The following is a 26279-nucleotide window of genomic DNA, read 5'->3' on the forward strand; positions in this document are numbered from 1 at the left end:
TGTATCAAGTCCACTGCTCCAATTAAATTTTTCAGTAAAACTACTTGATTTCTTTCAGTCTCGATGCTCTCTCCCACATGATACAAAATTTCAGAGGAAGAAAAATGGAGTATCACTTGTCATATAATAATCTACTCTTAAATTTACTTTGCTAGAGTACCAGGAGATTAATATATAAAATAAGAATCACTATATGCCTAAGGTGACTAACCCCCTCACAGAATGTATTGCCACAGAAAGTTCATGAAGATTAGAACAATAGCAGATTTTATATGACACATGATATTCCACAATTGTACTTTTTAAAAAATTACATGTTATATGCGCGTGCATGTGTGTGTGTGTGTGTGTGTGTGTGTGTGTGTGTGTGTGTATGTTCACACATATCATACATATAGGTAATCTGGAGGCCAGAAACTATAGATGTCTTCATCAGTTTTCAGTTTTTCTGCCTTATTTTGTGAAGTAGGATCTTTTTACTAAACTTAAAACTGGCCATTTTGGATGGTTATCCAGCAAGCTCCCAAGATGTGCCCACCTTTGCACACCCCTCCCCTTGTAGCCCTTGAGTTACAGATATGTGTCACCATGCCTGGCTTTTTATGGGTGCTTGGAATCTGAACTCAAGTCTCCACACCTGTGGAGCAAGCACCTTACCCAATGAGTCATCTTCCCAGCCCTCACAGCTTTGTTTTTGATTGTACTGCTCAGCTTTGCGTATCAGAACAAGAACAACAGACTACAATAGGTGGCATAATACACAAATGATTCTAAGAGCAGCTTTGCTGTATTTCTCAATATATAGAAGCAGAAACTCATGCCAGGCTAGAGATTAATGAAGAACACCAGCAAGAAAAGGAAAAAAAAAAAACACTAAAGCTCAGAAGGATTCAGCTAAGCAAAAAGTTTAGAGCAAGATTATAATGAGCACGAGGACCCCCCCCCCCCCGACATGGTCCAGCTTTCACTATTTAATTTTAGAGCAAATATCATGTTTATTAAGAATACTTAATTCACTGTGGGGACAAATAACATACAAACATATATACACTCAATAACAAAAGGTTACTATTTCACCTTAGTTAATCCACAAAGAGAATATAAAAGCAATTAATTAGTGTTGTGCTTTATATTTTAATAGGATTATTGTTTTTAATGAATATTTTTTATCACAGTAGAAAATAAGGATGATGAAAGCTCAAGTGACATGCTCTAGGTCATACTGTAAGTACAGAGCTGAGCTATGAAACAAGCTGAAAGTCCCTCTCTACCACTTATAAGAACAACATAATAAAATCTGTTATAATAGCATTCTAGTTTTGTCATAAAACCATAACAAACCATAGTTATTACATGAAAAATAGAGTAACTAATATTTGCCTAGTAAAACTATAGTAAATTGGTTCTAGTATTAGCAACACTATAATAATCATACTGAAAAATAGCTGCATGTTACAATCTGTATATTTACTACACTATTATAATAATTATAGTTCTACCATAGATTTCTTTTGTACAAAAGCTAAATTTACTCCAGTGATTGCATTCTCTTTTCTTGTCTGCATAATTATAAGAATATAAAAGTGTAACTTTTGATGTGAAGCATGAATGCTTCACATTTCTTACCATTATTAAATGATATGGAATAAAGGAGGATTGTTTAAAAAGGAAAAACACACAAAAATTTATACACACACACACACACACACACACACACACACACACACACATGTGTGAGAACAGGGAACACTTGGAGAGATGTCAAAACCAAAAGACAAGTTCATGGCAAAATTTAAGTGTTGAGAAATCAATTAGTTTAATAGACACTAAAACCTAAAGTATCTGCATTTAACAAATTATTTAGCCTGTCATCACTGTAAAGGACACTTCACTTTTCCGTTAAAGATGAGCCTGGACTTCCCTGAAGGTGCACCCAAAAGACCGTGATATACTGGTGAACAGCAAGGAGTTCAGCAGAACTCAAAACACATTCTTGGCCACATCTAAATTTTGTTCATTGACTTGTGGACATTTGTTCTAAGGACTTGGTTTTTACAAGGCCCGCTCCTGTTATACAACATAATGTTACGTTTGTTTATGTTGCATTTGTTTAACTCTGTGAAGCTGTGTTACTTTGCCGGTTTAAAACACTTGATGGTCTAATAAAGAACTGAATGGCAGGAGAAAGGATAGGAGTCAGAAAGGATAAACAGAAGGAGAAATCTGGGAGGAAGAGAAGTAGCAAAAGAAGGAGGAGGACATCGGGGCCAGCTACACAGCAAGCCACGGAGTAAGAGTAAGAAACATAGAAGTAACAAAAGAAAAAAAGCCCAGAGGCAAAAGTTAGATGGGATAATTTAAGTTAAGGAAAGCTGGCAAGAAACAAGCCAAGCTAACGCCAGGCATTGTTAATTAAGAATAAGCCTCCATGTGTGATTTATTTGGGAGCTAGGTGGCAGGTCCACCAAAGAGACAAAGAGCAAAAACAAACAACAACACACTCCTTCAAAAGCTATAATTCTTCTTCCTTCTTCCCTTAAGTTCAAGTGACCATATAGTGGCCAAGTAACCACAAATGGTAAAGACTGCTTAGATGCTCATCAAGTCTGTTAGTATTTCCTAAACATGTACTTAAAGAATATTACCCAATCTGTGGCTTAGTAGAGGGTCTCATGACCCAGGGAGCATGGGCAGAGCTGACTTTCTGACTCACCCAGCATGTCTCTCCCATGATACTCAATTTATTAAACCTTTCTGGAATGGATAAGGGATGAAACACTGCAAGATGACAAGAACTATGGTCTCTGAGTTTCCTCCTGTCCTAAAGCTTTTCAGCCAACATGGCTATAAAGTGACCGACTACTCTGGTCTAGACTGTATTGTGCCATGAAGACTTTGGAGTTTTTTTCCTAAGTTCTTGATGTAAAGCCTCTTTCGCTTGGGTTTTGACTGTAGGAGCAGTCACAGAAAACAACAGATTTCATCCTTTCTGCACTTTATCCTGTTTTTCTCAAGCCTCTCCCCCCACCTCCTTCTTCCCTCCCTTTCCCCACTCCTCCTTTTCTCCTTATTTCCTTCATGTTCCCTCTCCCTCAGTAATGGAGATGGGTAAGTAGAAGGCTGCAGCAGTCCCTTACTGCTTGTCTTGGTTTTCTTCTTTCAGTTTCCAGTGCTATTGTTTTGCTTGTGTTTGGCATTGAAAAATAATATGTATATTTAAACACACAATGTTTTGACTGTAACCTATTAAGAGCCTCTGCCTAAAATCTATAGAAATCTAGCACTGAGATCTAAGCAATAAAAGGTTTATGTTTAAACTGTCTAAATAGCTCAGGGATGTATTGCAACAGGGGATTTCTCATTATTTAACACAACTTATACTAAGGGGGCAAACAGCAGCAGTTTTAATTTTGAGCTCCAAAATTCCTAAGGCAGAAAACAATTTATTTTTCATTATGTTTACAATGTTGTTTGTTTTGTGTTTGTTTGGGTTTTTTCCCTGTGATTTCCTGTCTATTATTTGCTTTTGGAACTTGTATTGTCTCCTCAATCCAGTTTCTGCCACACACCTCCCACTATGTACTTCAAAACTATCTTTTTCAATCTTTCAAAGAAAACCCAGGTACATGACTCCCAATCCCACATGAATAACATTTTATGTGAATGTTATCCAACTCACAATGCATCAATTCAATTACTTTCTGTTACCTTAGATGAAGTATGGGTTATCATGCCTCTTACATATTACCAGTGGGTATTATTGAGAACACAGGAGATTCTGCCTTCAGTATCCAAAAGAAAATTATTTAAAGAGGGCTGAAAAGATATCTCAGTCACTATAGAGCCTGCTGCTCAAGAAAGAGGACCTGAGTTCAGACCCTAGCACCCACATTAAAAGGCTGGACTTGGCGGCACTTCCCTGTAGTCTTAGTGCCAGAGAGGCAGAAAGAGGAGATTTTCTACAGCTCACTGGCCAGCTAGTCTTGCTGAACCTAATACAAGTTCAGTGATAGACTGTCTCAAAAAATAAGGTGGAGACAGGTACAAGAAGAGACTTGATATTGCCTGTACATCTGCTCACGCACATACAACGCACTCAACACACAGATAAAACACATTGTGAGAGAAAGTACAGTAAAGCAGCAACTGATAGATGTTAGAGTTGTTTACTGTATTGTGTTGTTTGTTTGTTTGTTTGTGGTTCTGGGCATTGAACCTGGGGTTTTGCACATGCTAGACAGATGATGTTCCAGTGAGCTGAGCCCTTAATCCCAACTTATCATTAATTGCTTAGAAGGGACATCATTTAAAAAGAAATTGTCAAAGGCAGGTTTTACTGTGAATTATGTTTAGATCTATTGTTATTCATTCTGATAAGAGCTAATTTGGTTACTTTGCCTGTCAGTCAGGAGCACGAGAGCAAGTGCTGCCGCTGAACTGTGGCTTTGGGCTGGGCAGTCTTAGGGCATTGCCCAGCCTGCACTTAGGTCCCACCCTCTCCATCCTATGCCACACAATCAAGGTAAGTTGTGGGAGTGGGTCAGCCAGAAATGAGGACATTCCTGAGACTGAAATTCAGCCTGTGGTGGCCAGACTCAGGATACTGCTGAAGTGGAAGCTCAGCCTGAGAAGGAACTTCAGTCCTGTCCTTCAGGAAGGGATAGATCAAATACCTGAGAATAGGTCTAAGAAGAAGTTCTCTTCAAAAGGTGTATTCTTAATTATAAAGGTAAGAACTGGAGTATTACTCCTCCCATTGCTAGAACAGTGGAATAAGAATATCCAAAAACATTTTGACTTTTGGAATACCATACGAGAAGTTTTCCATCTGGTATAGATAATTGCATCTATAATCAATTGAATTAAGAAACAGGGAACTCAGATAGAAAGAAATCTGTTGGAGTATGCATGTATGATCCAAAGAATTTTTTTTTCAAGAAAAACATTCCTGCTTCTAAAATCAAGTCACCTTGAGGAAAGGAAAACTCTCTGCTAATGTTCTGTGCTATCTCCAAAGGGAATAATTATCCACTGAAGTAGCTCTGTGGACTTCTTTGCCATTTTTCCTATTAGATTCTAGAAGTATCTATTAATCAGCTACTCCTGCACACTAATGAGAGCTTGTGAAACAATGGTCAGATCTATGAATGTGAGACAAGAACTATAACACGGGTTCTCTTGTGGTGGTTGTAGTGGTAGACATTATGACTTGTGGGCTTCTTGGCAAAATAGATAAATGCCTCGTAGACAGTATCATATAAAAATGACAGCATGAGTCAGCAGGACAAAATGGCTGTGTTGTACTGTCCAGATCAGGCAGGTAAGGCAGGAGGCTTTGCTCTAGGAGAAAAAAAAAATGCTATGGAATGTCTTTCTGTATGCTGTGAATATGTCTTGCTCTGATTGATTAATAAATAAAGCTGTATCAGCCTATAGCAAGGCAGGCAGGAAATACAGGCATATAGACAGGAAAAAGAAAGACAAAAGGGAATAGACGCTAACCAACCACCCAAGGAGCAATGTGTAATGGGACGCAGGTTAACGCCACGGAACATGTGTTGACACATAGATTAATAGTTATGGGTTAATTTAAGATATAAGAGCTAGCTAGGAAGAGACCTGCCAGAGACTATACATTCTGTAAATAATATAAGCCTTTCTGTGTTTACTTGGGTCTGAGCAGCTGCAGGACCGGGTGAGACACAGAAAAACCTCCAGCTACAGCAACAACAAAAAAAACTATTCTTGTCATCCATGCATGGGGATAGCCAGGGGATAAGGGTTTTCATGCTCACAGAATAATGGTCATATTCAAAGGGCTAAGTGAAACAATTATAATAATAATTGTAAAGGAAGACCTTGTATATATTTGTTCATCCAATACCACATACTTTCCTCCCTGTTTCTCTCTATATACTGTGGAAAAGAGAAGCTAATCTATACTTTCATAAATGGCAAAGGTCTTTTTGAATGTACTCAGTAAGAAAGAAAATAAAGACGCCACTCTAGACAAATAAGTAAGAAGTCAAAGCTAAAAAGACAAGGCCCCTCAAAATCTGAGCCTGCAGGTAGTGAGGATTTAGATAACAATGTTAGTCACCAGCCACAGCCTTCAGTTAGTTATTAATTCTATCTACGGCACTGCTATAGCAACTTTAACCTTGAAAAACAACTTAAAATAAAAAGTGTTGATTTATGCCATCTGTGAGTTCGAGGCCCGCCTGGGTTAGAGAGTGAGTTCCAGGAAAGGCACAAAGCTACATGGAGAAATCCTGTCTTGAAAAACAAAAAAACAAAACAACAACAACAACAAAAAAGTGTTGATTTAATTGCACAAGCAATTATGTGGTTCACACTGCAGGTCTTGCTGGCTTTCACTAGCACCTCACTGTCCGTCAGTGCTGAGGTATGTTTCTTGTGTGCAGCAGAAGGATGGATCCTGGTTTCGAATCCACTCTATTAGTCTGCTTCTTTTTATTGGGAAATTGAGCCCATTGATGTTGAGAGATATTAGTGACCAATGGTTGTTAATTCCTATTACCAACTTTGTTGTCGTTGGTGGTCGTGGTGATGGTGGTATTATTATGGTATTTCTTGCATGAGATTCTTATTTCCTGTGTTTTCATGGGTATAGTTAACCTCCTTTGGTTAGTTTTCTTTCTGGTGTTTTCTGTAGGCCTGGATTTGTAGCTAGATCTTGTTTGAATTTGACCTATCATCGAATATCTTGTTTCTCCGTGTATGGTGATTGAAAGTTTTTGCTGGGTGTAGTAGTCTGGCTGGTATCTGTGGTCTCTTAGAGTCTGCAGCACATCTGTCCAGTACCTTCTGGCTTTTGGAGTCTCCATTGAGAAGTAGGGTGTAATTCTAAAAGGTCTACCTTTATATGCTACTTGCTGTTTTTCTCTTGGAGTTTTTAATATCATTTCTTAGTTCTGTATGTTTAGTATTTTGATTATTATGTGGCAAGGAGACTTTCTTTTCTGGTTCAATCTCTTTGGTGTTCCATATGCTTCTTGTACCTTTTTAGGAATCTCCTTTAGGTTAGAAAAATTTTTCTTCTAAATCTTGTTAAAAATATTTTCTGGGCCTTTGAGCTGGCAACCTTCTCCTTCTTCTATTCCTATCTTCTTAGTTTGGGTCTTTTCATAGAGTCTCAGATTTCCTAGACATTCTGTGTCATTCATTTTTTTAGATTCAACATTTTCCGTGACCAACATATCTACCACTTCTGTTGTGTTTTCAAGCCCTAAAATTCTTTCTTCCATCTCTTGCATTCTGCTGGTGATGCTTACATCTGTAGCTCCTGTTTGCTTTCTTAGACTTCCCATTTCCATTTCAGTTTGTGTTTTCTTTATTGCTTCTATTTCCATTTTCAAGTCTTGTATAATTTTATTCATTTCCTTCAACTGTTTGTTCATTTTCCCTCTCTTTAAGGGATTTATTTATTTCCTCCAATTTTTTGTTCATGTTTTTCTTGTTTTTTTTTTTAATGGATTAATTCGTTTCCTTTTTAATGACCTTCATCATCTTCATAAAGTTGGCTTTAAAGTCATTTTCTTTTGCTTTAGTGGTGTTGAAACTTTCAGGGCTTTCTGTAGTAGGATATTGCCCTGGCTGTTGCTGATTTTATGCTGGCATTTAGGCTTCTGGATTTGAGGTGACTATACGTCTAAGTCCCAATTTCTGAGTTTGTCTTTGTTGGATGGGTGTTTTGTTCCATGGTTTCTGTTTCCTCTCTGGTCTTCTTGTCTGTGTGGCCTGGATTTCTGGAAGCTGGTATGGCCTCTGGTCCAACAGGGGGGTCCCCAAGTTGGGGGCTCAGGCAAGGTGATGAGGAGGTGAGGTCAGATTTGGGGTAATTGGCCCCAAAAGAGTGAAGAAGGTCCATGGACGGGCAGCCTATCTGAAGTTTTAGCAGCAAGAGGGAGTCTCTGCCTGAGCTGGGGACTGGAGTTCTGATGGCTGGTGTGGCCTGCACCTGAGCAGTGGGAAGATGGGTGGTGGGGAGGTAAGGGGTGGCTGCAGTTTTGGTCTTTGGGAACAATAACCCGGGGAGTGGAAGAGGTCTGTAACTACTAGAGAATAGTGTTAGTAGTTCTTTTCTATAAATTCTTGATTCAACTTCTCTCTCTCTGAAAAAAGGAGATGTAAGCATTGAAAAAATTACTAGTCCAAAAGCAAATTCAGTAGTAGATTATCAAATAAATAAATATTTTTATCTGTACCCACAAAATAAACCAAAAACTTAATATATCCCAATTCAAAAGAACCTGAATAGTGAATAATATTCTTACCACATTCAGAGCACTGAGGGAAGTTAATACATCTTTAGTCTCTGCTTTCCCACAAGCTAACATTGGACCCATTTTTCTTTCTTCATTTGTCAATGAGCTCTGCTAACTTTAAGATTCCACTTTGTATGTTGGAGTACTTTTCAAACAGCTGCCACAAAGGAGAATGTGAAGTTTGGGAAAGATAGAGCTTGAATTTAGTAACTATATCGAACATCAGTGGCTATGAGTAGAAACAAACTCTGCCCCAGATGATTGATTATTAGTACCAAGAGTAAGAAACAGAAGCAAAGTTCTAGAAAAGATCCCTGAAACTCCAAACTGCTTCAGAGAGTCCTGAGGGTGTTGAATACAATCAGCGTGCTACACTAATACCACAAAACAAAGAAAATGGCAAACATTCTTACAGTACAAGGGTCAACATGGTGAGATGACTTCTCAGAACTTGTGGTGGTCTCATAAGGGCACGTGTTGCGATACATAGCTTCCTATGTGAAGAGCCACTGGGCAACTTTGCCCTGTTTTCATCTTCTGAACAAACTGTTGTAACTGATGTTAGGAAATGTTCCATCCCTTTTCACTTGTATAGGTGTCTTTTGTCTGATTACAAAAGTCATACATTCCCATTGAGAAAAATAGAATTTAGAGGGAAAAATTTTAAATATCTAAACAGTCTTACGATTCAAAAATAAATTTTACTAACATTTCAGTTTTTATTCTTGCATGCATACATGTATTTATGGTATAATTACAATGTAGAGAACACTTGGTTTTCTTTTAAAAGGCTATTTTATAATAAGAATAGTGGTTGATTATTTTAGAGGCTCTAAAAAATGTGAGGAAAATAACACAATTCTACTATATCAACATTTGGATATCCTCATTACTTTTATAGCATGCATAGATAGTATATTATTTCTTGTTTAAATCTACTATCCCAAGTTGTAATGTATAATGATCTCAATACCACTTTCAATGACTGCTTGACCTTGCCTTGAATGATGGTACCATCTTTTAGAGAATAGATTATATGGTATTTCAATTACAGAGCTGGGCATTTTCAGTTGTATTTTTTTTTTCAGGATAACAGTTTGTACAAGTTGAAAGCTGTAGTAAGTGTGTGTGTGTGTGTGTGTGTGTGTGTGTGTGTGTGTGTGAGAGAGAGAGAGAGAGAGAGAGAGAGAGAGAGAGAGAGAGAGAGAGAGAGAGAAACACAGCACAAAGAGAGACAGACAAAGAGGAGGAAGGAGATAGACAAATAGACAGACACAAAGAAAGACAAAGTCAGAGAGAGACAAAAAATAGATTGATAGATGATGGATAGATAGATAGTACATGGTGAGAGTATACAGACTTTGACTAGAGAATCAGAAGATCCAATTGTTATTTGCATCACACTTAGACCTACCTAGGTTTTCTTGGCTGAATTAACTAACAACAGCAGACTACCTTAGATGAAGGCTAACAAAATAGAAGTCATTATGAGACAGCAGCCTTTCCTCTTATATATCTCTTTTTTATTTACCAAATTGATCAAGACAATAGTAAGAAGCTTGCCATTTCACAACCAAACATCAGTTCACAAATGTCCATTTGTCAGCCCCACTTGAATAACTGGAAATAATTGTTACACTAAATTGTGTGGATGGAAAAAATAAATATGAGACAATGTGTGTTGTATAAGACAAGTAAAACATGGCAAAACTCCTTGCTCTTTATTTTCTTTCCCCAGATGGGAAAGAATTAAAATGAAAGCTAGAAAGCACTCCTCACGTACATCTCAAGACTAAGGTCAGTATAAATCTACTTTGTGTTTCAGTGCTAAGGACTGAACATGAGGCCTTGCACATGCTAGTCAAGTGCTCTACCACTGAGACACATCCTGAGCTGAGTTCACCCTTTTAATGAACATATAAATGTTAAGTTCACCAGTCTAAACAATGTATTTAACAAAAACTATGAAAATATTAGCTAATTTTTATTACATCAGTAAAGTGGTCATTAATATTGGTTAGGTAAATTCCAAAAAAGAGGATTTATTGTGTTTATAAAGTGCATCAAGTACATTTTTACATTTCATTGCATTTTGTGACTAAGCTAATCAATAAATTTTAATCCAGGAAATAAAAATACTGACTAAATTTAATAGTCTTATCAGATGGCCATCACTGCTGATTAAGTTGCTAATAGGGATTGCTGAGTACAAATATGTCATGTGTTTTATATACTTATTTTACTCATTTATTATTTTTTAATTTATAAATTAATTTGGTTCTTAAGAAAAGTTCTCAATAAATAGCCCCACATTGATCTGGAACTTACTACGTTGACCAAGCTTTCTTCAAGCATATAACAATCCTCCTGCCTCTGCCTCCTGAGTTTTGGAATTATTGTCATAAACCACCATAGCCAATACTTTTTCTTGTTTAAATTGGCATACACCTTCTACTCTCTGAACATCTGATGAACCTGGACCACATTGATAATACCTGCTCAACTAGAACAAACAGTAAGTAAATTTTTAACATGTGGCCTCCTTTCTTTTTGTCAAATGATTTGGTAAAGTTCAATCAAGAGAGATGAGCAAGGATCTTCAAACAAACCACACTCTAAGAAGGCTTTCAGAGGCCATGCAGCAAGAATAATTTTAAAGGCATAATACATCGTGCAATAGAAAGTGTAGATGGATTCTCACAGCAACAGCATTAAGCTGAAAATAAACAGCAGAGATTCAGTCATGTGAAAGAGTTTCTACCCTACAAATCCCTGAAGGTTTTGAATAAGAGCCATTTAGAATAATGGCTGTGTGCTATGGTACGAGCAGTGTGTGGTGGGTTAGATCTGTCCAGTCAGGTTACATTTACCATGTTCCCTCCGAGGCACAGCACTCAAGCTATAAAAAGCAACAGAAGCCTGGATAAATGTCGGTGTGCTGTGAAGATGCTAATTCTCCTTTGTTCTAAAGGTATAAAGGGGCCGAGCTGCTAATAGAGCAAGGGCATTGGAAAGTGAAGAGCTGGCTTAAGTCCCCATATATCTGTGGTGTGACCTTGGCATAGCGTCTTGAAATTTCAGCTTCCTTCCCAGTACACTGTGGGTAGCAATACCTGTCCTTATCTCAAAGTATACACATGTAGTAAATGATACACCAAGAGAGAATGGAGGTTAACTGAGTACCAGGCATCTGCTAGTCATTCAACAAATAGTTGTTTTACACCTTTACTTTTAAAAGATTCTCCAGTAAATACTGACACTCTGATGTCCATGTAATCCATGCTATGGAATTTGAATATTGCTTAGTTTTTAGTATTATCACATAAGCTCAAAGCATTCCTTTAGCTTATCTGTGTTTTCCACATATTTCTTACTTATTTTATTTCATGGTATTTATCACTACTTAATATCCATGTAGTTATCTGTTTCAACTTCCTGCCCTCAAAATAAGAGCCTAGGAGAACAAGAGACAAGAATACTGTTCAATGATGAACATATGATGAACATCCACTTGCAAAACATTGTGCCTATTACATAGTGGGAAATTTAATAAACATTTGTTAAAGGGAAAATAAGTTTATCTCATTTAAAGCTGACAGCAGCACTTCTAATTGCAATGAGCAACAACACACCCAACTACTTGTAAATAAATACATACAAACTAGATAATATGCTTTTCCAGCTCCATTTAAACTAACCGTACTCGGAACATGGGCAACATTTAATCGATATTTGTCAAGCCCACCAGTATAAATCTCTTATTTAAGCAGTACATATGTGAGAAATGGGGGGAGGTATATCTGCTGAAGAAAGACAAGTAAAAGACATGAGTGATTTTTGTGGAGGTAAAACACTACAATCATATATCTTCTGGAAATGTAGACTCATAATTTCCATATCAAGCCAGGTAAAAGCTTTATAAAACACAATAATGTGGAACTGAACTGTCATTCATGTACATGCATACCTACAAGTCTAAGGCCACAAATGTACATGTGCACTGTGTGTGGATATGCATATGTACTTCATAGTAATATAGTATACTTCTGCCTATTTTTGACTACCACATTAATATATTCATATGGGTATAAAAAACAGGCCATAAAAGTGCTCAGACATTGTGAAATAACAGCATAAATACTGGTATTAATTCTGCATGTCAGATGTCACCAGATCAAGTTATGAAGAAAGAAGAATCCTAAATGTGGATGAAAATAACAGCTAAAGAATAGGAAATAAACTTAAAAAAGAAAACACTTAGACATAAATGTTTACTATCTTTTTTCCCCCACTATAGATAAGAGGACTGAAAAAGAGTTCTTGGGAAAGGGGAACTGGTTAATCATTTGCATTGGCATGCAAAGTAAATACCTCTGGGCTCTCTCCCCTTAGCTTGGGGTCTTTGGAAGCCAGGAAGAGTGTGTGTTTTTAAAGAGAACATGGCCAAGCTCCCTCCCCCACACCCTCTCCACTTCAGCTCCTGCCAGGCAGGAGCTAGAATCTTTTGTGGCACACCATTATAGTCTTAGGAAGTCCCACAGTCATAAAAGGGAGAAGAGAGGTTCCACATGCACTGCCCTAGGACTTAAAAGCCCCCCATGCTGCCTCTTGAACCAGCATGAGGTCCACTAAGGGCCCACAGGACAGAACAGTGCTGGACAGAACAGCCCTGAAGCTGTTTCAGAAAAACGTTTCTCCCCATAAGACATTTTATTCACTTTGTTTATTAAATGTAGTATAAGAAATAATGCACCACACTTGTGTGGTTTCATCCTGAAGCCAGACCCTGTCCTTACTAAGGGATCCAATCTCATAAGCCCAAATTTGCATCCTTCCCCATCTGCTTTAGGGGGGAACTCACTGCACATTTCTCTTATGAAATATTTCTGAGAGATTATCATGGGTATTGGTAGTAGAGGACAGCACTACTAGATAATGAAGACTCATAATCACACACCCCCCCCCACATATACACACATGCTTAGAAGCTTCTCCCTACCTTTTCTGTCATTCTCTATTAAAATATTCTCATACAGTTCCCACCCCATATCACCTTATCCCAGCCACATTATTCCTCTTGAGAACAGTCTGGCATCTTCCAAACTGGCGTGTTAAATCCCCTGTAAAAAAAAAAAAAAAAAAGGAGAAGAAGAAGAAGAATGTTTAACATGCTGTAACACACTGCCTGCCCCCACAAAGCTCACACACACACACACACACACACACACACACACACACACACATGCACACACACACACCACACACACACATGCACATACAGATATCCCTCCCCCACCATATGCATGCAAATACACATTCCACACACATTCAGACACATACACATACTACACACACAGAAATATCCCCCCACAGACACCCACACACCCATATACACCACACACACACACACATGCACGCACACAATACACATCACACACACACACACACACACACACACACACACACACACACACACACACACACATCTCTACCCCACAACTTCCCACACACAAAGCACATGTCACATGTCATTTTGTGCCCCACATTGCAGGGAATTCTGGCAGTTTTCTGCACCTTTGCAAGCAGAAAGGTCCAGTTCACTTTAAATCTAGAAGCCGAGGGGAAATTAAAAGATAACTGCAATAGAACCAAAAGGAATTATTGCCATTTTAAGATCAGAAACAAGGAAAATGTTCACTGACAAGTCCTCTCTCCATAACCAGACTTGAAAAATTCTCCAGAAAAGGAGGCGGTAGAACAAGGGAACAGAAAAGGTTAAAGAATAAAATGGACAACCATGAAAAGATTTATAATTTACTTTTAAAATAAATCAGCAAAGGGAGGCCTGATCTGCCATTTGCTCTGAGGGCTCTGGGGTCTCACACTGAATAATATTCTACAGCCCATTTTGATGTACACTGAAATTAACAGTCAGCCCCTTTATGAAATATTATCTTTGTTAGCTTTACCACTAACAAAAATACACTTCCAATTTTTCACATCCACACACTACCTCTATTACAGCAATCGGGAAATTAGTTGGAGATAAACTGTACAGCGATTTTATTCATAGCCTCGCCATATCTCACACTGTCAATCTGCATCACAGCTCACTAAATAGTGCCTAATGTTTATTGCATTTAACTGAATGTATACGATTCGGAAGGTTCGCCAGGGACCGATTATCATAATTATACATGTTTCTATGGAAACCCACAAGTCTATCAGTTTTGATTCATTATATTGTTATACCTTCTAGCACTTTCTAATTATTAGGTGCCCATAAAAAGTCTCCGTCTTGCTGTTACTATAGAAATGAGCTATAGACGGGCCTCAATTGTTAACCCTTAAAGGACCAAAATATATAAACTCAGATAGCTGGTAGCTCTTCATGTGGCTGAAATAGCTAATAATTCCACCTATTACTAAAATTCATAATTGATTTGCTCTTGTTAATTTCTGGAAATACTTCAGTTGGACAACTCATGAATAATCACCACAGATTTTATGAGATTGTCCTGAGTTTGAGATTCCCTCTCCTTATGCATTTCCTCAGGTATGATAAAAGACACACACACACACACACACACACACACACACACACACTTAAAAAAAATGAGCACAACACTGAATGAGTGATCGCAGAGTGTAAAATGAAAAGTCTTTCGAGACTGGTCCCTTCTTTCATAGATACAGACACACTTGCTGATGTAAACATGGAATTATGTGTTAGGTGAGAAAACAGAGAGAACAGCAGATAATAGAGGAAGCCTGGGTACAGAGTCTTTAAATCAAGCATCTAAAATTGCTTCCCAGCAATATGGCTATTTAGGTATAATTTAATATTGCTGCTTAAATTGCAATTTGTAATTTAATATTTTCATTTTACTTTTTCTCTTACATTCACTAACAGAATCTGTGAAAATTGAAAGGGACTGAGCAGTTTCATTGTCTCTCTAACCCTCCTGCTATTATAGTTTTCAATTAGAAGTGCCTTTTAATTTAGATCAGGACAGCTCTCCTAACGTGACAGCTCGCCCTTCACACTGCATATCTATTTATTTCGGAAGTCAACACACCATTCAATAACCTGAGAACAGCCCTGATTGCTATGCTAATAGTATTCAGAAATATGTCGACACCCGATAGAAACAAGTAAACTAAGGCTAATTCATAAAGTGAATAATAAAAGGCAGAGGGAAGCCGGTCTCACTCTCCACTGCTGCAGCTGGAATCTTAAGGTTACAAATTTAATTTTTCCCCTCCCTTAGGGAAATGAACACTATATGATAACCAAACTGAAATTAGATTTTGCCTAATATTACAGCCTAGCCTATTCGATGCAGTTTGTTTTATTATATAAAGCTGCAGAAGGAAGCGGTGGAGACAATGCCTGTATATGCTAATGCCTGGCTGAGCCAGGAGATGTGGCTTCCACCAGAGCTCCCCTCAGCTCACAGCTAAATGCATTTTGCTTTGTGCAGAGGGGGGAGGAGAGGGAAAGGCTGGAGAAATTTAAATGTATGCCCACATTAAAAAACAACAGCACTTGTTAGGTAACCATTTTCTTCATGTTACAAGCCCAAACAACCACTGTCCATAGCAGCTCCTCATCAATTAGGAATAAATCAAACTGTATAGGCAACAAAAGGATTCAGATGTGCATGGGGAAGTTCAAACCCCAAATAACCGAGAGACCCATCAAAGCCGTTTGTTCCTGGCTCTTACGCTACTGCTGGCATTAGAGAAAAGTAGATTTGCTGCTAAATAGGAAATTTAAAGCAGATTAGGAGTAAATTGAATCAAACACCTTAAAAACTCCATTTATCAGTAAACACATATCATATGCATGTATACAGCCTAGAATTAATTATTTCTTAATTTATATTAAAATTAGTCCCCTGCTCCAAACTAGGCATTGGTTATGCAGAATAATTCAGCTATGGCTGCATATTTCTACTTACTCGTGAAAAGTAATGTTTAATAATAAACACCTTATTTTTAATCTTGTGTCTACTCTTATCCTTGAGATCATTATTCCTCCGAACCCACTAGATGTTTTCAAACATCTATAGAGCCTATTTTGTACCTTGTGAACTAGGGAAAAAAACATAAATTGATACACTAACAAAATGTACGTGTAGAGAAAACACACTACTGTCTCCAGATGGCTCCAAGAACTACAGGATACTAATAACACTAGGGCCAGCACCTCATGCGTTTGACTAATCAGCCTAAAGAAGACAATGGCACAATTGCTTCTGTAAGCAAGCGCTACCTGGTGTACGCATTTAGAGACGCCCTGAAGATCACTGTTAAGATAGTGAATCCTGGGCGAGGAGATGGGGTTCAGAAGGGTGATTAGACAAAGAAAGCACAGAAAGTAAGTCATCCAGGCAAGAAAGAGAGCACCAGCCGGGATGCTATTTATTTCCTAGAAAGAGAGTAGAGGTAGGTCCCTGTATGGCAAAACCATGAATTAATTATATTCTGCCCCACCACCATCAGCAGGCAGCATGACACGCTCAGATTTTATTTTTGGTGACACGGGAAATGATGACTTATCATCCGTGGTTGGATGTTCAAATCCCAGAGGACAGAGCCAATAAAAGCAACTCCTAGTGACAAACACTCAGGAGCTAGACCATCAGTATCCATCAAACTGAAATGTTTTAGGATTTGTCTCTGTTTATAACACTTTACCACTGAGGAAAATATCTAGTTAACTGGAAAAAGCCTAAATTACTAGAGGTTCTTTTGGTAGTTGTTCTGTTTTGTTTTGTACTGAAAGGAAAAGTACAAAAAAAAAAGTAGTAACTTGTGATTCTCTTCAGCACAGAAGCCGAGCTTCACTGAGAAGCTTGGCTGGTTGACCAGGGGGCTCCTAGGCCCATATGGCAGGCCTTGGGCTCAGTGGCTCACCCCACAGGACAGTCACAGGGGCAGGTGCAATCAGCATTAAGTAGAAAGGTGCATAGGGGAAAAAAAAACCAAAAAAACAAAAACAGCATTTCTGCCAATAAGAGTAAGAGGGGTAGTTAGTCATGGTTGGAATAACAGAAACTTCAAAGGCACCTGGGAGGAAGGTTTACCTCACAAAGTAGGATGCAGAATATCTAGAAAAATATTTAATCTGGATAGTTTATGCAGTTAGAGAAAATGGAGGGGGAACGGGGGTACTAACTGATCTATGGAGTGTTAATGTCATCCTGTTGTTAAGAGAAAGTCAATAGTGTGTTTTTAAATTAGACATGCAGCCAGTACATGGAAATCATGTATCAGATATTTAAATTGGGGAAAGACAGACATTGGCCAAGGAGCCAGTTAAAGAATGTTCCATACTACAAGCCAGTGGGATTATCCCAGTATCTTCATAGGGAGAGGAAAATGAGTAAGTGTGATAAAAGGCAAATAAATTGTGCCGAGATGAAAGATGAAGTATGGATCCAAATAATCCAGGTGTAGACACAAAGTGAATGATGGTCCTTTCAATGGGAATGAGATATGGAATACTGAAGAACCAACTTGATTTCTGACCTTCAGATATGCTGATAATGTATACTAGGTAGTCAGACAAAATATCTGAAACTATTCTGAGAAAGAGTGCTAATTTCATTCTTCTGGTCTTGATATAAGTTATTGTTTCATGTTACAAATTGGTAAAGAAGAAAATAAGTGTAAATGAATATGGTAAATTATATGATACTCCATTTAACAACACAAGAATGATTAAATTTCCATATGAAGATATGGAAAGAGAAAAGATACCAAATGAGAGTTGTCTGATAATTTCCATCTGTCTGTGAGTAGAAGAAACAATAAAATAATAAAAGAAAAGAGATGGGAGGGTTACAAAAATGAAAAGAGAAGGTACAATACAATGTTAAGAGAAAAAAGGAGAATCACGTACAGTTGGGTTTCTAGGCTGTAAGGCATTCTGCAGGGATCGAATCAATGGTACTTGGGGCAGCAGCTGTATATGGGTGTGCATGGCACGTGTGTGCATCTGAGTGTTTTCAAAACAAAAGGCAATGGAGCAGGTTCAAAAGCAGAAGAGGAGATGGCAGTGGAAATGCACATACTGAAGTCCCCACTGTGGTAAGGGTTTGAAGAGCAGCACATTCAGAGGAGAAAGACAAGGAGGGGATATTAGAGAGTCCCAAGAAGACTGGAGACCTGGAATGAGGGGGCTTTCTACAAATGCAAAAGAGGAAATGGATGGTGATTCAGACTTAATTTGTGGTTTGAAAAGGAGGTATACATACAATGATCAGAATAGAGAGGAAGACAAAATGCTTTCAAGTGGTTTTAAACTGGAAATAAAATGAGTAGGAAACCAGACATCAAGCAACCAGCTGTATAAGGCCAAGATCTAAAAACAATTGAAGAATGAAAGGACAAGGAGCTATTATTGCTCATGTGAGCAACAGGCATCTGTGCTTTCACTCCTTTGCTTGGGAGTAAACCCTGTACGATTGCCAAGTAGGAATGGCCAAGCAAACAGCTTCCATCAAAACAAGAGACCTAGAAATTTCAGAAGCTACACCTGTGAAGTCTCATAAACATGACCTGAACAAGGAAAACACCTATAGACATGCTAACATGGCGAGGGGAAAGCTCTTGAGGCCTCAGCCCTAAACAAAGAACTGAAGCAACTAAAGAATACCAGGAACAGGAAAAGCAGTCTTCCCCAGAGAAGAACACACCCATCAGTTATCCAGTACCAACTGGTTGGCCCTGAAAACACACACACTTAGGATATATATCATCTATTACATTATATATAATATATTGTATATATGTGTATATATATATACATATAAATGTATGTATAAAATCTCACAACAATTAAAGAAAAAGAGACCACAAATTTGAAAGAGAGCAGTGGAAGGTTTGGGTAGAGAAAAGGGAAGGAGGAAGTGATACAACTATATTATAATCAAAACTTAAAGTGTATTACTTTATAGAGACTATTTTAGGACTCAATTTACTCGTCAGCTGGGCCTTATGGCTCATGTCTATAGTCCCACCACTCAAGAGGCTGAGTTCGGGAGACTGTAGTGCATTTGAGGCCAGTGGGCCTAGAACCAGTGGGTGGGGACTTGATCACTGTCCTGGTGGTGGTGACTTGTGGTCAGTATGCAGGTGTGCACTGCTGCACCGTTCCAACGCTCTTCTGCCCATGTTGTCACCTGACTTCCTCAATCCCAGGCTGTTTTTAATTCACATTTCCTCTAGGCAAGAGCAAATGTCATCTTCCATTTCTAACCTCTTCATTTCCCATCTGTAATGGTCTGTTCCACTTTGGAGTTAATGACTGGTATTTATAGCTGTCTTAGGAATCAGGGATACAGTGGAGGGAATGGTGACAGACCAAAAAAGAGTCAGGAGTCCAATACTTCCTTCTAACTCTGGATCCAGTCCTCATTTAGAGCACATAATCACACAAGTTATTAGAAGGAAGCTACAATTTTAGGATTATTTATGCGAATGTGAAGTACATATAGCACATGCTCTGTGGTGTCTACAGTGGAGTAAGACTCCACTCTTTCCAAACCTTTGCCTACTACTCAGTTCTGATTCTCCTTCTAATGTAAAGCCTGGAATTATCATAACCCTTCTGAATAGAGGGAAAATGTGGACTTAGGATGCTCCAGGAGGGATTATCATCACTTGTCACTTAAGATCAGATCAACAGATGAAGAAAAAAATTCATTTCCTTCCTAATGATAGTTCTGAATTCAAGCAGTGTTGACATGGATTCTGTGATTCAGGGATGTTAGAGACAATAGCTCTACAAGTCCACAGACAGTGTAACGATATGGCTGCCCCAGTGCCATCACTTTCATAAATATCCAAGGTAAGAAAAAGCTACAGGGACTGGGGTCTGGGCAGATGCTATGGTGGGTTAAGTGCCCTCTGTGCAGCACAAGGACCCGAGTTTGCTCCCCAGCACATACAAAAGGCTGAGCCCTGTGAAGGAGGAGACAAAAGGGTCCCTAGGCCTTGGTAGTGAGCCACTGTAGCAAATTCAGTGAGCTGCAGATTCAGTGAGACACCCTGTCTCAGAAGACAGAGACCTATAAAGAAGGGCATATGATGTCAACCGCTAACTTCTGCAAAGCAGACATGGATGATCAACACACACACACACACATGCACCACACCACACTATGAAATGTTACTTTTAAAAAAGAAACAGAAAAAGAAGTTTCTGGGTCAGCTTTGACAAGAAAGCAACCCCATCCACTGAATTATCAATGTACTTCTGTGTGTATCTCAAGTAAACTGTTAGATGGTTAGACCTAGCAGCAGAGGAGACTTGGGAGTTGTGTTTTTAGCTTCTCTTGTCTGTTGAGGAGGGACAGAATGGGTGTGTGTATTGTAGTGTTTATTTAGCTACACAGCATTCTGATTCTAAGCCTTACAACCTCTAAAATCTATGTTCAAAATGTACTTCTTTTGGAGGGCAAGCAAACCAGAAGGATTGCTAGTCTTTTTGTGTCTGTTTAGATCAGTTTAATCAACAAGCTGAATGTTTTCTTAGAAAGCACAGAGCTTTGAACCCAGGGAAACCAAGGAATTTTTTTTTTTCAAAAACAGGTCAACTGTGAGTGCTAACACTATGCATCTGGAGACACCAAAAGGATCTCAGGCCCTGTGATGGATGGTGAGGGAGGCAGCTGCTGAGCACAGGAAGGGCAGGCTGTTAAAAGGTCATGGAAATCGGAGGACACAGTTTGGATGAAAGTTGGCCCTTTTCCCATGTAAACTGCTTCTAATATTGTAAAAGTCATTTCATTTTTAACAGCTTTATTGAGATATAACTTAAATATCATATAATTCACACATTTAAAGTATACATTTCAATGATTTTTAACATAGTCACAGACTTGTGCAAACATTACCACAGCCAATTTCAGAACATTTCCATAATCCCAACTTAAACTTACACCCTGCAACTATCACCTATCTATTTTGAATTACCACAGGCCCAGAAACCACTAGTCTCTACTCTCTATTTGTAGATTTGCCTGAAGACTTTCAGATAAATGGATTCATATAACACACTACCCTTTGTTCTTTCCCTTAGCGTTGTGTCTCCAAGATCCATTCATTTATTTTAATAGTTGAATCATATACCACACTTATTTGTTTAGTAAATGACACTGATTTTGGCTGCTCCCATCTACTTACAACTGAATAATGAAGCAGCAGAAGTTTTATACAGTGAGATACCATCCTTTGTCCTTATGACATAGATTGTTACTTTTTGTAGATTTTCTTTATATATCAATAATACAAGCCTGTTATGTGACATGTGGATTGTAAATATCTTCTCCTATCCTTCAGTCTTTTGTCTTTATTAATCATCTCCTTTGAAGCACAAGTGTTTCTATGTCTCTAGGGCATTATCTGCAGTGGAATATGTGGGTCATATGCTGGGCCTATGCTAATCACTGAAGGAATTACCGAAGAATTTGAAAAGTTATGACAGCAGGGCACATCCCTATCAGCAATCATTAAGGGTTCTGATGTTTTCACATCCTTGCTGCCATTTATTTCACTTTCGTATCCTATGTGAAATAATAACTATGCCATCCTAGAGGAAAAGGAGTGATATCTCATTATAGTTTCCGTTTTTATTTCCCTGAATACTTCTGCATTTTTTTCATGTGCATGTTGGCCACTTCATATATTATTTGATGAAATTTTATTTATAACTTGTGTCCACTAGTAATTAAGATGTCTTCCATCCTAGCTCACCCTGGTGGATGGAGACAGGGGAGAGCTGGTGGGCTGACAAACCCTGCAGGTACTCAGACCAAGGACCAGGGTTAAGTGCTGGCCCGCCCCACCATCCACCCCATCTGTGATCTGCTGGAGCACTGGTGAAGGTTCAGTCCTGTGGACCAAGGGCTACAGGATCTCCATGACACAGAACAGCAACAGGATATCCAGGAAGAGTCCCAGTGAGGGCCCGGTGTCGATAGTGCAGCAGAGACCAGGGACCTTGGGCTAAACTAATGATTCTTTGTGATGAGCACCTACAGGTAAAAACACTCACTGTGTCACACCACAGCTTCCATAAGGAGATGTTTTTCTTTCTTCCTTTTTCTCTTAAATTTTATTTTGTTTTATTTGTGGGGGGCGGTTGCAAGGCAGAGGGAGGATTTGAGGGGACAGGAGATGGGTGGGATCAGGATGCATGATGTGAAAGACACAAAGAATAAATTTTAAAAAAAAGTTAAAAAAAGATATCTTTCATCCTTAAATGTGTCAGGCCTTTATATAGTCACAAGACAGATCTTTCATCAGAAAAATAAATTGTAAATATTTTCTCCCTACTGAATGGCCTTGGCATCTTTGCTGAAAATGAGCTAAATAGAGACATACAGGTTCACTTTATATTCTTAATTTCTTTCCATCACTATATATGCATAATTTATATAATATATTTATATAATTTTATAGATATCCTGTGCTGGTACCATCCCATTGTGATTACCCCTTCTTCTTCTGTAGTGAAGTTTAGAAAGCACTGACTCCTAGCTATGAGGCCGTCAAGGGATAGTTCTAAGATGAGGGACATGTGACTTCTCCAACTTCATTCTTCCTTTTCAAGATTGACTATTTTTAGCTTCTTGAAATTCCGTGAGTTTGAGAATTAGCTTGCCAGTTTCTAGGAAGAAGCCAGCTGGGAGGCTTATCAGGATCAAATTTTATCTGTTCATCAAGTTGGGAAATCTTGTCATTTTAAAAATAGTAAATTCTGAGCCATAAACTGCTTTTAATATTGTAAAAGACATTTCTTACTGGTGTCTCTGTTTGCCTTGATTTAGTCTATTTTCACCTTATTAGTCATGTATAAGAAACCTTAGTAGGAGGCAAAGGAACAGTAACAGGAAATAGACATGGTTTCTGGGAGCAAAGTCAGGTAGAAAAGTTCCCTAAAAAACAGTCTTTTGTGTTGGTGGAGCCTAGAGACATTCTAAGCCTCACTAAGGTCGGCTATTTCTTCCAAACACTGCAGGCCCTGGGCTATATCCCTTTGGTGCAGTGGTTGCCATGGCAACAGTTCACGTGGGCTGGAAGAGAGATGAGGCCCCTCTGGCACAGCCATTAGTGCTGCTCTGGCCAGCAGGAGGTGCCAAGGAGAGCAGTCACTCCCACCTCTGCAGAGATCTACACCCACCTCTAAAAAAGCCAAGGACCAAGAATTGAGAATCCTCCTGTGAGATGCCATAAGCAGGCCAAAATCTCCCTAGAGGGATTTATAAAAGAAGGAGGAGGAGGAGGAGGAGGAGGAGGAGGAGGAGGAGGAGGAGGAGGAGGAGGAGGAGGAAAGGGAAAGTGATTTCAGTAAGTATGCATGTCAAACATACCCTAGGAGTGCTTAGCTACATGGGGAAAAAATTAAACATTTAATTCTAGCTATGAAATGCAATCTTTCCCAAATCAGACATCATCTTATTTATGTTTAATTTTGCTACTCAATAATTCAATTTTATATTTTCTACAGTGAAAAGATTTGCAAGTTAGCTTTCCTTTCTCCTTCCTTCCTTCCTTGCTTCCTTCCTTGCTTCCTTCCTTGCTTCCTTCCTTCCTTCCTTCCTTCCTTCCTGTATAGTGTGCAGACTACTCCAGGAAACAGACAATTGTTTGTTGAGTTATAATGCCTCATCTCTAGACTCTGCAGCTAACACTGTTACCATTCATGATATCACAGGGGATCACTCACCACACTTTTCCTACTGCTGTATCTTGAATTTCAGGAGGACATAGGGTAAATGTTTCAGTATCCATTTCATGAATGCATCAGAATATTTTACTTTACACAATGGGGCAGGCAACAACTATTAATTAAAGTTTGATGTGAGACACCAAGCACACATGCAGAATACAGATACAGAACAGCATCCTGTGAGTGGTTAAGGATTTATGTGATGGAGAAAATTTTACACATATCCGACATTTGAGTTTGAAATAGCCTTATCTTTGTTGTGTGTGACTGGCAGCTTTTACCTTTGCAAACTCTTTAGTATGCAACCAATGTTTCATGATACACATAATTGACTAAATATTTATCAAATATTCAGACACTTACTTGGTGGATTAATTATTGAACAGGCTTCCTCTGAACTATCTTTCTTTTCACTACAGCTAATTCTCTGTTGCTGGGTTGACATATGTTCTGTGGAGGCAGAGAAAGAGCTAGCTCAGCAAACTGTTACTTTCAAGGTGAGGCATGTAAGCACGTGAAGACAAGGTACACAGGCCAATCCATGTCATTGCTCTAGCAGACTTCAAAGAGTGTTTGAAGCCACACATGAAATTCCTAATGAGTGTGGTTTACTTGCTGTCTCACAAAATTTAATTTGAAGTTAATCTTTAGTGATTCAATAACTGATGGGGAAAGAGGATTCTTTTAGCAGCTAAAACTATTCCTTTAGTCAGAATCTTATAAAGCAACTCTACTATACTACTGCAGAAGTCAAAAGCAGATAGAGCTGTCTCCAGTGACCAAAGGAAGGATCTTGTAGTCAAAAGTAGAAGCAGTCACTCACAAACTAGTAACTTTAGAAAGGGTTAGAAATCAGAAAGGGGTGAGGAAGAGGGGGAATCAGCCTTCATCATTCTCCAACAGTGCCACAGTATTGAATGATATGACTCTGTGTCTTTGACATAGAATTGGCATGCCACAGAAAAATATTTCCTTTACACATTGTGACTTGTGCTCTTGGATAATTTGAGGTAATTATATATCTCTTTGGTGAAGCAGACAGATCTGAAACTACCCTCTGTCCCACCTTCAACAGTATTTTGTTCAAATCTAATAACTGGGCTAGATTCTCTCCCTTAAATACTCTCATTACAAGCAAGCACAGTTTACTTCTATATGTAAACTTTCTTAATGTTTCTACAAAAACATTCATATCACATTCATTCTTTAAGTCTTCTTAAAAAACATGAAACAAGAGTTTATTATTGGTACCTCAGTGAATAACACTGAAAAAAGGCATTTTAATGATTCCAAATTATTTTTGTAAAATTATATTTAAAATAAAACTATTTTCTGTATATATGAATATTTATCTCTATTATAAATAGATCATAATTTCAAGGATACTCATAAATCATTAATTATGAACACATTATTTTAAATAAATTATAATAGTATGATTTCTACATTATCAGCAGATATGTTCATGTTGTAAAACATGGATGCTATATTTAATTAGTCACAAGTGATATAAATGCTTGACATAAACTTCTGAGACTTCTGATGGGGAGATTTGTGTGTGTGTGTGTGTGTGTGTGTGTGTGTGTGTATGTGTGTGTGTGTGCGCGCGCGCGTGCGCGCATGCGCGCGCGTGCACATGCTTGCATGCATGCACACACGTGTGCAAGTCTTTGAAATCCACTAGCACACACCATTCTTCAATCAAGACAAATATGTGGGTGAATCAGCAGGAGTCCATTCTGGCTTCCCCAGAGTGCCCTGGAGCTGTCCACAGTAAGGTGCTGGAAAAGGCTGCTGCAGATGGTTCAGGTACACAATTATTTCAGCCTGAAATGCAGCAGGATAATCAGACCCATGTTAAAGTATTGCTGCAGAGCACATGACCTGGAAACTGCTTCATGAGAGCTTAGAGCATCCTCAGTCTCCTTCAATAATTACAAGGGAAAAATGCTTTCTCCAGAATGTAGGGAGAAAGTTCATTCAAGACCCAGAGCCATTTATTTGGTCTTACAAATATAAATGGCCTTCCTGAGAAGAACTTGGCTGAATTGCTAAATAACAGACATTTTCTCCAAGAAGATTTAAGTTCTTTATAGAAGGCTACAGTTCACATTTTATGGATTTTTCCAGTAGTCCTAATTCCATATAAAAAATTAAGCATTATTTACAAAAATTGTCTGTTTACCATCAGCAGAATTGCTCTCCACATAAACCGAAAGAAAGGGGACAAAAGGGTCTGGAGGTTT

The sequence above is a fragment of the Peromyscus eremicus genome, chromosome 2, assembly GCF_949786415.1.
Source record: "Peromyscus eremicus chromosome 2, PerEre_H2_v1, whole genome shotgun sequence".
Taxonomy (NCBI): domain Eukaryota; kingdom Metazoa; phylum Chordata; class Mammalia; order Rodentia; family Cricetidae; genus Peromyscus; species Peromyscus eremicus.